Source organism: Temnothorax longispinosus, chromosome 1 (assembly GCF_030848805.1).
Source record: "Temnothorax longispinosus isolate EJ_2023e chromosome 1, Tlon_JGU_v1, whole genome shotgun sequence".
Taxonomy (NCBI): Eukaryota; Metazoa; Arthropoda; class Insecta; order Hymenoptera; family Formicidae; genus Temnothorax; species Temnothorax longispinosus.
The window spans coordinates 28,100,684-28,115,079 of record NC_092358.1 but is presented as its reverse complement, the minus strand read 5'-3'; positions in this window follow the sequence as shown (position 1 = coordinate 28,115,079).

Here is a 14,396-nt window from a genome sequence, read left to right as displayed (position 1 = left end):
TAAAAAAATTTATTTACTATTTATATTGTATATATACCTATTATACATATCTAAAATCAAACAACATTTTTGTTCCTTTTAGAAACAATTTATTGAGGAACAAGTTCTGATGTGTCTTATACGTGATAACCGTACGTGTTCGTTTATCACATCTATAATTTAAATTAATATAAATATCACAGCGGATTAATCAGTGCATTATATCGTACACTTGATTGCTGCATCGATGAATGTTGTATCGCTTGATTTACTTGACGTGAGAAAGATATTGGCAGGAGGATAGAGATGAAGAGAAGGAAGGAAGAAAGGATAACTCGCGTCGGCGTTAGCTTCCACAAGATATGCTATCGATATTATTAATTGCAAATTACAAAGACGAAACGCGGAAAGTGACTATTTTTTCGTATTTTCCTCATTGTTCTTTCGATCATTCGTGCGATTTTTAATTATCTGGATAAGCAAGATGGAGAGAAAAGGGTTTACACAGAGAAAATATACATATACATATATAATGTTAAATGTGAATTTCCCAAACGTCCCTCGGTCGCTGACCAAATGCAATGTAATCAACAAATATTACTGACAATGAGAATACTACTTACAATTGGAATCACTATTACGGGAATATTATGATATATTCAAAAAATGTTAAATCGACAAACGTTTGTACTGATGCTTCAAAAGAAATGATAAATGATTGACACACGTGTATGAAATTCACAGCGTAAATGACGTAACTCTATTTTCAAAAAAGTAAAATTGCTTTCATGTAGACAGATGTGTATGTCGCATTCGCAGGCTGTATATGTATTGTGTACATTTTCAAGGAACATTTTATATAAAGTGATAAAAAATACATATTTACAACTACAATTTAGAAAATATTTACAACTAGAAATAGATACGACATACAAATCTCAGATATTTTTAGTTTTTTGCTAAATAATATATATACTATGTATATTACTATTATCTGTGTGTCACCTTTTTCTCAATGAGTATTCTATATGCAGTTACGTTATTTCTACTCGGAATCTTTCATAAGTTTCATCAGAGTAAGGGAGGAGCGCGAAGAAGAATCATCTACAAAGTATAAGACTCAACGATTATATATTACTAATATACAGGTTAAATCGAATCGTGAATTTTATCTGTCAATATTCAAAACTCGGAATTTCCTAAAATTGAAAAGTTATACTATTTTATATCATTCAACAATTACGTAATTGATCTCGCATGATGTACGTTACATTATTATCGTGTCTCGAATCATGTAAACAGGATAAATTTACTATTTTACGATCACGTCTGCGTGACTGATCAGTAGAAAAATCAATGTCACTCGAAATAGTCGAAATATGCCTGCGCACAAAACATATGAGCTTTACTCCGCGATTTGCGGACATCATCATCCAAAGTGTCGATCCGTAACCCGTAACCCGTTAGCGTCAAAGACGGGAATATATATACGGAAAGAATAAATATATACGGATTTGCGATGCGTGTCTCACACATAATTATTCCCCGTGTTTCGTGCGGACAACGACCCTGCAATTACGTCTCTTTCATTGTTGCGCGACGCGAAATGTTGGTTAACTGTAACATATCTAATAACTAATAACTACTACTCGATGCACGCGCGCGCACTCTAACAAAACCTACGTGCGTTTCATTGAAGAGAATAAGAGAATCAGGCCGTTCGCGTTCTCGCGATTCACAATTCGGCGAGGTAAATCCCTTCTGGCTTCGGAATCTACCCCGATTCCATCCCGACTATCCCGACTGATCCCGACTCCCTCGTGCTCCTCCTGACCGAACATGAATTTGATAAATGAATTTGGTATAAACTTCTTACCAATAATGTGGTGGTACTTGTCGACGAACTGCACGGTGCTTTGAATTCCCATGAGTGCCGGGTCGACGACGTCGACGTCGGCGTTGGCGTACCAATTGGACGCGGAATATCGCGCTTCCGGCTGCACGTAACTGACACCTGGCATCTGCGCGGTCGGCGAATTTTCTACGGCGAGGGTCTCTTCTTCTATGCTATGTAGTAGCCACAGGGATCAGGGATCATCCTACGGGATCGCCACGAACACAGAGAGGTGTATAACACAGTAACACCGCGCGCGCGAGTACCGCAGACCGCTGCGGGCCGCGACGGCACGAGCTGCACGAGGCGCGAGACCGGCACGGCGTGTGACGCGGACGCCCGGACGCCACGCAGCGCCGCGCCGTAACCCGTAAATCCGCAACGTTGCCGTCTGACTGTCTGATCAAACGCCGGCTCAAACCACTTTCGCCGGCTCACTTCTCCGGTTTCACTTTTCAGCGAGAGGCTTTGCGGGGATTGACTCTTGCCGGAGCATTCACCTCGATCACTGCCGCATGTCTCGTTGTCCACTGCGCGGATGAATCACGTCAATTTTCTCCGATCTAGGCTATAAATCAGTTGCACTTGCTTCAAAGGAATAAAAGAAACGCCCGCGCCGCGCCGCGCCGGTTCCGCGATTTCCACGTTTGTATCGTCCTTACCGTCCTTCGAGTTCAATTACGTTTTACCACGGCGATGTCTCGCGTCACGCGCGATTCGTAAATCGTAAAGGCCGTGGCTCGCGACGTCGGCGTCGTGTGACTCGCGACTCGTGCCGTTACGAGCTATACTGCCTACTCGCGTAGTCCAGTAGTCTACCCGCGTAACCAAAGAAACGGAACGAAAACGAGGCACATTGGCACATGGCGAGCGAGAGTCGTAAAACGGGAGGCGATCAAGAATAAAATAATATACAAGCGCGAGCGCCCGCTGCGAAAAATTCCCTGAGATCTGAGATTAATCAGAGGCTAATTGACGTCGAGAGACAGAGAGATATAGGAGAGAATAAGCGGTTATCTCCGTTTGTATTTGTATTTATAATTTGTATTGTAAGAAAGTGGACTGAAATAAAGAAACTGTAGCCAGATAAACGTTATATATGTATAATCTCCGAACAATATAATCAATCAATCAGATCAAGGTTTAATTAGCTTTGACAAATTCTTAACTTGGCGTTAGTGGAGTAATTTTTTACGTGGATTCATTAAACTGGGGAAATTTCATAATTATCACAAGTTAGGGCTTTCTAAGAGATACCACCGATTATTAAAATAATCACTAATCTAGCCTCCCTCATAAATGAGATAAATCTTGTAGTGGAGATAGAAAATACGAAAACGCGCTCTACAACAGAAAAATTTACGACACGATGATCTCAAGATAATCTAACGCTCCGATTTTATTTGTATAGTCGGACACGCGAATCTCTTGGCGAAAATAATTTTCGTACCTGTACCTAACACTAAATACCGCGCGCGCGCGACAATGCACGTGGCATCTTCGCTGGATAAAAGTACATATAATATCATAGGTCACGATTTATCGCTAAACAGTAAACAGTAAACAGTAGCCGACGCTATATCGATTGTCCCGCATATTGTTGTCGACGAATGTGCGAAGCGTCGGAGTCACGCGGTGATCGATGCAATGTGTGTCCACGAATTTCAACTGCGCTTCATCATATTGGTAGAAACAGGAACGTTTCGACGTTCTTCAGAACAAATGTCACTCGATGACATTGGACTATTGGAAATCGATTTATTCGAATCATTATTCGATCGCTCGAGAATCACCTGATCCATTATCCATTTGCAACTTGCGATACGTTTAACAATGAAACAACGCGGTCTCTTTTCGCGACTGGCGGCGGTTGCTGCGAACGCGACCCACGATCAACTACCACAGTCAACTACCGCTGAGAGAACGAAGAGAACGAGCGAGTGACTCGAAGAGATAGGGGAGAGAGAGAGAGAACGCTCGCGGACCGATGGGCATTGGCAGAGCGTTGAGACTCCCGTCCCGATGCTTATTTTAAAACCATGCACTGTCCTTCCAAGTCCAACTCGCACGAGCGACCGCCCCGCATCCTGATGCAGCGATGCACGGTCGCGAGTGTCGCGACACGACGATACCATGGCTGGTATTCATAGTCGGTTCTTATATTTAAGACCGTCTTTAAGTACAATCTTAAGATATTATGAACCAATCACAGAGCCGTATTAGCATCTTAAGACGGTCTTGAAATAAGAACCGACTATGAATACCGCGGCCCATGTAATCTCCCATCCATGGTCGCGGCTATACATATATGTTACATGTTACGGCTGCTTAATTGTATCGAATGGATCTCTTGGCTGAGAGGCTGAGAGATGCGGTATGCGGTGATAAAATGGTGACGCACCGATCGCGATTATTGATCGATCCACCGCCACCGCCGCGCAGTCGCGTGGATACGTTTTGCGGTGCGAGAAAACACTCATCAGAGAAATTTCATTAATTTCTTGCTCTAAAAAAAAACTTTTGTCGGGGTTTCACAATTTAAATCAATACCTCTCATAATATATGAAAATTGAATAGTTGATTAGGATAGTCGCGATGATCCATATAGTATTGTACTTTGAATACTCGCAAGTTACGGTATCCTATATATACAAACTTGTGTCAAATGTTGTCGCTATAATTATTTTACGGGGCCATGTTCTTTAATATAAAGGAGATACCGAAACACAAATATTATTAACACGGAAGTGTAGAATATCGCTCGTTACTCTTTTTGTGTAGCCAAAGTGTAACCGAATAAAGGAATATATTAATATACAAAGATAATTTATTACATTTACCTTCGAACAGATCATACTAATACATGAAATTTTTCTCCGATATACATACTCTCTATAAAAATCCAGGACATTCTGAGCAGATTCATGATTTTCCACTCCTTGACCGACTTATGGACACTTTGTAGATATATATATATATATATATATATATATATATATATATATATATATATATATATGTAATCGAATTACTTCACAATGCGAACAAAGGAAAGTAAGCGAGGTATCCCGGCCGCTGCCGTGTTGCGAAAGGTGGACATGCAAAGTCCCGAAAAAAAATGTGCCGAAATTTGAAAACTCGTATATTGTCCCGAAAAGTCAAAATCACAAAAATTGAAAACTATGACAATGTGCCGAAAGGGCATAATCCCGAAATCTTAGAAATGAGTCCCGAAAAGTTATATCATTCAATCGTATGCATATACTTTGACGACTGCCGTTAAATTAACCGTAACGATAAAAAGCATAATGGTTTCACGCGATCGACACTATATAAATTGACGATTATTAGGTGGTACATTGGCGATTTTGAGACGATAATGAATAAATAATATAAATTTACCTTATATCTTGACGAGAACATATTTATTCCATATAATTTTACCCAAAAACGACACGGATTTTGATATAGTTCCGGAGTCGGCGCGCATCAAAACTACTTAACAAAAATCCATGAAATTAGTTTTAAAAAAACATTATAAACGAGAAAAAAGGCTAAAATCATTTTGTAGTATTTTTTTAATCATTTTTCTATACCTATATCATTTATGATTGCTGAAGTATATTATACGATAAGTGTTTAATGAAAATAAAAAGTCGCTCGGCGCACGTTTCGTTAAGATCTTGCGCGCTTTCTCGTCTTAGTAAATGGAAACTGTAAAATTGCCAGTATTAATAATGACTACGTCCAATAGGGCAGATTTCAAACTAACGAGTGCTTGTTAAATCGTCTTTCTATCGTTTGCGGTTGCCGAGAGATATAAACGTTTCATGAAAGTCAGAAATTATTTGACGCCCGATCTTTACGGCACCCGCGCGCGCTTTATCATGTTAAATAAACGGCAGGACTTTTTATCGTTCAATCTTGTTCGAGAGAGCATGCCTCACATTAAAGGACACGTAACAATGATAAGATAAACGTATTTCTGGAGATTAGTCCAGCTTAGCATAATACTAAGCAACGAGAAAAATAATGAGCTACGAATGCCGTTGCTGTTCACTCGCAGCGAGAAAATCGGACCGTCGAAATGTGACAAACGACATTAAATCAATCTCGAGAAATACATGTACCTTATCATTGTTATGTATCCTTTAATGCAAAGTATGCTCTCACGAACAACATTAAACGATAAAAAGTTTCAGAATATTCTTGCATAATGCTAGGCAACGAGAAAAAGGTAGCGGCGAGTGCCGTCGGGCGGCACGCGGCGTTCTGGAAGAACACTAAGAAGCTCCGAAATGTGACGAACAACACTGGACTAATCTCAGGAAATACGCTCATCTTATCATTACCATATGTTCTTTAATGCGAAACATACTGTATCAAACATGATTAAATGATAAAAGGTTTTAGAATGCTGTTGTATATATGATACTAGCCAACGAAAAAAAGGAAACTACGAATGCCGTCGCTCGTGCTCGGCAGGGATGGCAGGAAAACGGCTCGAAATGCGACGAACGACACGAGACTAATCTCAAGAAATACGTTCATCTTATCATTGTTACGTGTCCTTTAATGTGAGGCATGCTCTCTCGAACAAGATTGGACGATAAAAAGTTATAAAATGCTTTTGCATAATGCATATAGCCAACGATTAATAAATTCTTTAATATATCTCAGCAACCACCGCAGATATAAACATCATTCAAAAACGATATAAAATATATTGTAATTAGCGCTAATGTGATTGCAATATCATTGATAATATCTACATCTTACATTAGGGAGGAAGCTGTGACAGCGTAAACGACGCTGCTTTGGAAGCAGGTCACTCGCTATTATACTTAAAATAAATCTTTAAAAATCAGTTAGCGAAAATGTCAAAATATTTGCGATAGACGTTGCCGTGCACGTCGCGGCACGCGCCGGCATTCCCGGACTCGGCGATCTAGGTCAAGGCCAATTTAGAAAATCAATAATGTACAGCTGTTCGTCGAAAGTAGGTCAAGGCCACGTGTCGCTGGCTTGGCGCGAGAAAGTTTTTTTTATCGTTTATCGCAAATATCTGGGCAACCATCGAAAATATAGATATGATTCAAAAAGAACTGTTTAGTTTTTAGTTTATACTCTGCGCTATTGAAATATATCGATTTTGTTACTAACACGTACGTCCTTCTGTTTATTTAACATGATAAAGCGCGCGCGTGCCGTAGAAATCGAGCGCCAAGCGAATTTTTATTTTCATTAAACGCTTATATCTCAGCAACCGTAAATGATAAAAAGATGATTAAAGAAAGACTTTGTACTTTATACTTTGCTCTATTGGTATTACTCAATTATATTACTTGCAATTATGTACTTTCGTTTATTAAAGCAATAAAGCGCGCGCGTGCCGTAAAGATCGGGCGCCAAATGATATTTCTGACTTTCATAAAACGCTTATATCTCGGCAACCGTAAATAATAGAAAGATGATTAAAAAAAGACTTTGTACTTGGTACTTTGCCCTATTGATATTACTCACGTGCATTACTCGCAATTATGTACTTTCGTTTATTAAAGCAATAAAGCGCGAGCGGGCCAAAAGAATCGCGTGCCTCGCCGCATTCATAATTTTCATTAAACGTTTATATCTCGGCAATCGTAAAAGACAGAAAGATGATTCAAAAAGCACTTTCTAGATCGTGCTCTACTCTATTAGAATTGCTCACCTTTATTATTGGCAATTATTTATTTCCGTTTATTAAGACGAGAAAGCGCGCAAAATCTTAAGGATTCGGGCGCCAAGCGATTTTTTATTTTTATATAAACGCTTATATCTCGACAACCGTAAATGGTAGAAAGACAATTCAACAAGCACTCGTTAGTTTGAAATCTGCCCTATTGGACGTAGTCAATATTAATACTGGCAATTTTACAGTTTCGATTACTAAGACGAGAAACCGCACAAAATTTTAACGAAATTAACGTGCGCCGAGCGATTTTTTATTTTTATAAAACGCTTATATCTCGACAATATCTCGACAACCGTAAATGGTAGAAAGACGATTCAACAAGCACTCGTTAGTTTGAAATCTGTCCTATTGGAATTAGTCAATATTAATACTGGCAATTTTACAGTTTCGATTACTAAGACGAGAAAGCGCACAAAATTTTAACGAAACGTGCGCCGAGCGATTTTTTATTTTTATAAAAGCTTATATCTCGACAACCGTAAATGGTAGAAAGACGATTCAACAAGCACTCGTTAGTTTGAAATCTGCCCTATTGGACGTAGTCAATATTAATACTGGCAATTTTACAGTTTCGATTACTAAGACGAGAAACCGCACAAAATTTTAACGAAATTAACGTGCGCCGAGCGATTTTTTGTTTTCATTAAACACTATATTCTTCCTATTCTTCATTGCAGCAGACAGGCTTACAATTAGCTGTAGCTTCTTTCTGTTTCCAGAAAGTCGCACAAGGTATGGTTTTTTTTAATAACTCTGCCGGTTTTCGAGCTACTCAGCTTTGATATTGATATAGATACCATTTTGGAGTAAAAATGCTTCTTCGGTGGAGAAATCTCAATGTACCACATTCCCTATCTTTTTGGCCGTCTTAACATTCCTAGGCATGACTTCAAAATCATCAGGTCAAGAGTTTTAGTATAGTTGCATAATTCTAGCTAACGAAAAAAGGAAGTTACGAATGCCGTCGCTCGCATTCGGCGAAAAATTTTTGAAATACGACGAACAACACTGTGGAGGAATCTCAAGAAATATGTTTATTTTATCACTGTTATGTATCTCTTAATGTGAAACATGCTTTCTCGAACATGATTAAACGATAAAAGGTTTTAAAATGTTGTTGCATAATGTTAGCCAACGAGAGAAATAAGCTACCGTTGTTTTCACTCGGCGAGAAAGTCGGAACGCCGAAAATGCGACAAATGATACTAAAGAAATCTCAAGAAATTCGTCCATTTTACCATTGCTATGTGTCCTTTAATGTGAGGCATGCTCTCTCGAACAAAATTGAACGATAAAGAGTTATAAAATGCCTTTGCATAGTACTAAAAGCAACGAAAAAACGAAGCGACGAGTCTCGTCGCTCGTGCTCGGCAGAAAGACGGTCCGAAATGTGACAAACGATTAAACAAATCTCCGATAAATACATTCATCTTATCATTGCTATATGTCCTTTAATGTGAGGCATGCTTTCTCGAATAAGATTAAATGATAAAAGATTTTAGAATTTTATTTTATAATGCTAGCCAACGAGAGAAAGAAGCTACGAATGCCGTCGCCCGATATATTAAACGAGTCTCAGAAAATATACGTTGACACAACGCCATATAATTGTTTCACGAACTTGTTAAGCGTCGTCTACAATACGCGGAGTAAACGTGGAGTAAAAAGTAAGACTAGGCCTAAGAGTAAAGGAGTTAGCATTATAGCCTGCTTAAATAATATAATTAGAGATTTTTTTAGCAAAGTAATGTAAGTTATATCTGGCTGTTTCGCAAAAAACACATATTACGGGTTATTCCAATTCGCTATGATGTCACGTTTTGCGTGAGAAATGAGTTAATTGGAGAGTTTATAATTGCCGCATACGCGTCAATTATTTGTAATTTAAATGAATTATTTAATAAATATAATAATAATAAAAGAAATTTCATACTTTAATGTTAGTAGGTTAAAATTAAACAATAAAAGAATTTGATCGTATTGTAGATATGCACAACAAAAGATCATAAAAATGGTTGAAAGTAGGTATATATTCTTTAACAGGTTAGACGAAAATGGCGATTCTCGGTGTCGAAAACTCGCGTTTAAATCGGCAAAAGTATCAGCATAGCATGTTAGGCAAGGAAGTTGACGGAGGTATTCTAAGCGAGGGTGATGGCTCCCCACATTGCCGCCGCTTAGTCACGCTGCTATTGGTCAGAGCGCGGGAGCCTCTGACCCCTCTAAGAATACCCGCCAGCGCTCTGATTGGCCGTGGGAGGGGCATCTGCGCTGCGAGCCGTTCCAATGCAATGGCGACGGGTAATAAGTGGGGGTAGGCGTGCCGCTGTTCGAATACCTCTGCAACCTCCTTGCTCATCATGCTTCCCGCGTAACAGGAGCGATTTCTGAGGAATTACAGACGACTCCGAACTCGCTGTTCGAATACCTACTGCAACCAGTGCAACCTCCTTGCTCAACATGCTTCCCGCGTAACAGGAGCGATTTCCTAAGAATTACAGACGACTCCAAACTCGCTCTTCTCATAAACTAAAACTATTTTTCTTACATTTTTTTATGATCTTTCAAGCGTCTCAACGAATGCATAATATATTTCTCACTAATACTTAATAATAATTTAATGTTACTATTACGTTATTTATTAAATTATTAATGTATTTAATAATTACATTTGCTTATCAAGAGACACGTTAGTATCTCATGCTAACAAGTGCATAGCGATATGTATGTATAAAAATGCACGCGCACGCAAAATGTAGCAACATTTTGCAAGATTAGCAATATAACAAATTGGAATCAATTGTAATATATGAACATGTTTCCTTCAAACAACGAAGTATTCTTTAAATATTAGTATACAACCTGTTATATTAATTAACACAAATTAAATATTGCAAGTACTATTTTATACGCAAGGCAACTTTCTCCCAATTAATCAGTTTCGTCGGTATACGAACAATTTGCATTTTCATTTATTTGAAATATGTATATACATATAATATCTTAGTAATTATCGGATTTATGTAAGTCAAAATACAAAGAAAATAATAACATTACAATGTTAGTGCTAATAAATGGCAGGCTTATCAAAAATTTAACAATAAAAAGTTTCGAAACGTTACTGAATAAATGTAATTGGTAAGAAGAACGCGGAGTTTTCTAAATCAAAGTATGGAATTAAACAATTGTTAAAATGTGCCATAATGTTTACATTGTTAAATGCTTTTTTAAGTCAAAGCATGCTTTTTTAAATAAAATTAGACGAAAAAGAATTTTAGAATCCTGTTGCATAATGCTAGCGAACGAGAAAGAGGTAACGCCGAATGCTATCGGGCGGTAGTTGGAGAAAAAGAAAAACTCCGAAATGCGACGAACTCTTTAGCGTCTAATTTTGTTCGAGATAGCATGATTCGCATTAAAGAGTACATAGCGATGTTAAAATAAACGTATTTCTCGAAATTTCTTTAATGTCATTTGTCGCATTTTCGGCACGCCGACTTCCTTGTCGAGTGAAAACAACGGTAGCTCCTTTTTCTCGTTGCTAGCATTATGCAACAATAATTCTGGAACTTTTTATCGTTTAATGTTGTTTGAGAAAGCATGCTTCGCATTAAAGGATACATAGCAATGATAAAATAAACGCATTTCTCGAGATTTCTTTAAGTTAGTGTCATTTGTCGCATTTTCGGCGCGTCGAATTTCTCGCCGAGTAAAAACAACGGTATATAGCGTTGTCGTGCACGCCGCGCGCCGGCATTTCCGGACTCGGCGATCTAGGTCAAGGCCAATTTAGAAAGTGGATCGATAATGTACAGCTGTTCGTCGAAAGTAGGTCAAGGCCACGTGTCGCTGGCTTGGCGCGAGAAAGTTTTCCCTATCGTTTATCGCAAGTATCTGGGCTACCACCCAAGATATAGAGATGATTCGAAAAGGACTGTTTAGTTTATACTCTGCGCTATTGGAATATCTCGATTTTCTTATTAACAATTACGTCCTTTCGTTTATTTAACATGATAAAGCGCGCGCGTGCCGTAAAAATCGGGCGCCAAATGATTTCTGACTTTCATTAAACGCTTATATCTTGGCAACGGTAAATGATAGAAAGATGATTAAAGGAAGACTTTGTACTTCGTACTTTGCCCTATTGGAATTACTCAATTATATTACTCGCAATTATGTACTTTCGTTTATTAAAGCAATAAAGCGCGAGCTGGCCAAAAGAATCATGCACGCGCCTCGCCGCATGCATCATTTTTATTAAACGTTTATATCTCGGCAATCATGAAAAACAGAAAGATGATTCAAGAAGCACTTTTTAGATCGTGCTCTACTCTATTAGAATTGCTTACTTTTATTATTGGCAATTGTTTATTTCCGTTTATTAGGACGAGAAAGCGCGCAAAATCTTATGGATTCGGGCGCCAAGCGATTTTTTATTTTTATTAAACGTTTATATCTCGGCAACCGCACACGAGAGAACGACGATTCAACATAAGCACTCGTTAGTTTGAAATCTGCCCTATTGGAATTAGTTATTATTCATACTGGTAATTTTACAGCTTCGATTTACTAAGACGAGAAAGCGCGCAAGATCTTATAACGAAACGTGCGTCGAGCGACTTTTTATTTTCGATTAAACACTTATCGTATATATTTCGGCAATCATAAATACTATAGGTATAGAAAAATGATAGACAAACACTACAAAATGGTTTTACAATAATTATATAACACAATTAAGAATTTAATTGACTATACTGGCAATGATTATAATCGTGGTAACGATTATAATCGTCGTGACAAATCGTCACCGAGTTTCGACCAAGGATTCTGGTCATTCTAAAGTTGATGTAATTTTAGATGCTTATAATATAAGCATCTAATCGTCGTAGATTGTAATTAAATTTTCTTGACAATTTTTCGCGAATTTTTGTTGTAATTCTTCTAACATTGCGAAACAAATTTAGATTTTTTCGTGCAAGTCTTTTCATTGGTATAAAATAGACGAACCAAGTGACACATGCTGTATGTTGTCACAGTGCCGTATTTCGTTAATGCTCCAGGAGCTCTATGAGCTCACAAACGGATACGTATATAGTTCATTAACTCTCAAAGAGTTAAAGAACATGATAGTTTGTTTTACTGAACATGATATCTTTTTTGGATTCTATAAATATTCCTATATCTTGCGCGAAAAATATATTTATTGTTCTTTAGCCCATCGATAGAGATAATGAAAATTACTCAGAAATAAAACTTGAAAAATTGAACACGATGCGTCATATTCTCAGAAGAGGCCGGAAGAGGCGTCTTGATCCCAACGAATTCTTTTTAAAAATCATTACTTTGTAGACGTAGAGATTGACGTAGAGCATAGACATTAATATTTTATTTATCTTTTTGTTTAACGTGTATTATTTTTTAATATACGCGGGATTTAATATTCAGAAATTTTACATTTAACATTGTATAATGAAACTATATAGGAAATATTGCAATGTCGGGATCATTGAAATGTCAGTGATTTATTAGCTTCTGTAAAAAAGTTCTTTAATTCAACTATAATAAATCATACTGTGAGTACGTGTATTATATAGACGGTATATACTCCATTGCAGATAATAATGCGTCTTTGACTAAATACGCGTTAAACTCATTGTCATGCAGTTTACCAACTTTTTTGCGACACATAATTCGCATACAGCTCAGTCTCTTTGGCAAAGGCAAAAAGATTCCTTTTGCTTTTTCTTTCTTTTTTCATCATCGTCTCGTCTCGGCACAAGTCTCAAAGATACTGAAAGTTTTACGACTAACAACCTAACCGAGAAGAAGAAAGAGACGAGATGCAAGAACGTAGCATATAAATCATCGTAAAGGCTTCTGGTCAAAGCCGATTACTATCTTGCACTAAATCGTGCGAATAATAATTTGTTCCCAGCCAAAATTTACGACGCGAATGCATGTGTTGGCGTATTTTTAATGACGTTGAGATTCGCAGCGGGTGCGTGACTTTTCTGATGAGCTTCGAGCTTCCTTGTCTTTTCGCGCGAATGAACGATTGTTTTGGATCAAAGCGGAAAAAAAGGTGGGTGAGATAGAGAATTCGCGCGATGACGTAAATTGCTTGGCCGCGTCGCGCTTTCTCGCGTACTTCTCCTTCGTTTTATCTTGTCGATTCTTTCAATCTTTCATTGGGTCGATCGTTCCTTTATCTCGACGGCATATCGTCGGCGGCACTACGTCTACGTCTACGACCATGTCTGCCGGACACTCGGGGAGCGTTCTCGCGATAAATACTTCTCCACTCGCAAATCTCTTGTCAAAGCTTTATTATAAAATAAAAGATCTTTAGAAACAGATAATGTCGCGCGAATTTCAATCTCGTCATCCGTCTCGACTCTAGCAGTTAGGTTACAAGTTATGGACGTATAATATATGTATGTAATATAAAAAAATTCTTCATCGTGTGTTACATCGATCATCCGTCTGACATACCTAAGCTAGATTCTCATAGTCAAGCTGCACGTACGGTGTTGATTCGAGATATTTTAGCGATATAAATAAATGATGATTTTATATATACATCTCTCGAAAAAAAAATAGTATAAATAGTAAATATTATAGTTCATAAAATATTCACGTATTGGGGAATATTTAAATATTCGTCTTTGCGCTATTGGCCATATCTCGTTCTATCTTGGTATATATATAATAAGCTTCACATGATTTTACATTATTAGTGATTAGAATGAATCGGGAAGAATTGTATAGGAATAGGAGCTTGAGAGA